Raw genomic sequence first — 2,174 nt, 5'->3', positions numbered from 1 at the left:
AAGGTCACCTAGCACAGCAAGGCCATTAGCCCTATCCTTCAAGTCTAATTTTAAAATAAAAAATGACAGATACTCTGTTATCTACTATCCTGGAAGCTTTTGTCTGTTAACAAAATGACCTGAGTGATCACGACTTTACAGGGCAGGTAAAGGTACATTGAAGAACTCACTCTTTCTTAACAGATTTACTGGGGGGCCCAGCTGACTCACCACTTGCCTAGAAGACCACCTCCACCTTCAGAGAAAGGAGATTGTGGGACTGTTGTGTGCAGGCACATGCAGTCATTTCCCCATGTCAGAACTAGGGACACTTCATAACACGTCCTGTTAAATCTCACTTAAATGTCTGCAATGTCAAAGTAGAAGGAGAAAGTTTTTTTTTTTTAAGTTAATTACTTTTTAAGTCGCTTACCTTTAATTAAGTCTTTATTTTTAATTTCTTTTGAAAATAAGGTGAAAAGAGTCTATTTTGAATAATTCCAATCAAGAACTTAGGATAAATAAGAAATTCCCAAAAATCATCAAGATTCACTTCCAAAACTCAGTCCTCTTGTGAGTTTCTAATGGTTCGATCTACTATCCCTAAGTCAGACGTTGTTGAAGAGCAGTTTCCTTAGTCACCTGAGTGATTTGTTTCTCTTCAACACCAGCCCTCAAAGGCAGAGAGCTTGGATCAGTGATTGCCAATCTCTCCTTTTTCTGCCTCAGCCCACTTGGGAGATTTTTTTTTTCCCACAGTAACAAATGACTCATTGCAGCACTGATTCTCAATAATGCAAATGCCTTTCTTCATTTTAACAGGCTTCTCATTTAATCCTAGTTTAAATATAATTAAACCAGTTATTTTACTACTAGACTTTCAGAGCATTTAAAATGTCGGTATGTACTGTCATTGTTCTAAAGGAACATACAATATGTAGAGCTGCATCCCATACTTCAGTGACAAACTTCATACCTCCCCACCTTGCTCCCTCCACCGCCTCTCCTGCCAGAGATTGGAGGACCCCTTCGGGATATAATGAATTCTTACATGTGAAAAGTCTTTGAAACAGTTTCACTTGGTAGACCAACTGGCTGAAAATGAATGAGCTACACATCTAATCTTCTTTTGAGGTGGATGCCATGCCCACTGTCCCTCTTAAACTTCCTCACATCAGAGGAATATTATTCAGAAATTACTCAATAAAAATTATCATTGTACTGAAAAAATTGCAAACACCTTCACTATGGTGTAGTCACACAGTGAATATCCTTTGAGTGTCATTTCTGCGATCTGGAGTGTGCATGGGGCCGAGTAGATTTTTAAGTCACTGGCTATATTTACCCACTATCAACAAAATAGGGAAACAGAGCTGAACGCAGTCTTTTCCTTCCCTCCCTATAATTTCCTCTGTTTCTAATTTTGTAGCAATCAAGTTTCAACTAGTTAATCAAATGTCTTTTGTGTGGCAGGTGCCAGGGTGTTTGTTTTCATTAATGTACCAACTGCCATATTTAGGAACTTGGCCTTTTGGTTAACTGGCTGCAAGCATGGCTTTAAACCATTAAATGTGTGTATTTAAACTCAGCATTTATTTTTACATCTCCCTATCCAAATAATCAGGATGTGGTTATCTGTAAGACGATGCATTATGACTTTTTTCCTATATACACCCAAGCACAAAAATATATGCCTCAGACATAATCATCAATATTATAAACACCCATCATCCTGTACCATTCATAAGACTGCAGAGATGAAGGGAAACCTGGTTAGTAAAATGTGCATAAAAATAGTTGAAGGAAATCCACATGGAAAGGCTTATAAAATTGAGCAATTTCACACTTTGTAAACTGTTTTTAACATGATAAAAAATAAGGAAGGAAAACATGGCAAATTGCAGTTTATCTTTGATTGAATGAGAGAGCTATTTTTTAAAAAAAGATATGCCAGAAATATGAGATCATTTTAAAAACACAGTTATGTTTTTAATATATCTTCCCTTTTGTGGAGAAAAGTCAGAGACATCAGCAAAATCAGAAGGAAAAAATATGTTCCAAGGCTGGTCTTTTTAAAGGAATAAATAATGCAGTTTGGGGTTGGTATTTTTACCAGATAACTGATACATTTGTTCTTGTTATTTTTCTACTGTCTCAATTTAGAGAAATAATCATGATTAATTGTTTTTTGATAC

This window comes from Camelus bactrianus, chromosome 1 (genome assembly GCF_048773025.1).
Source record: "Camelus bactrianus isolate YW-2024 breed Bactrian camel chromosome 1, ASM4877302v1, whole genome shotgun sequence".
Taxonomy (NCBI): Eukaryota; Metazoa; Chordata; class Mammalia; order Artiodactyla; family Camelidae; genus Camelus; species Camelus bactrianus.
Note: the sequence above shows the minus strand (reverse complement) of the source record.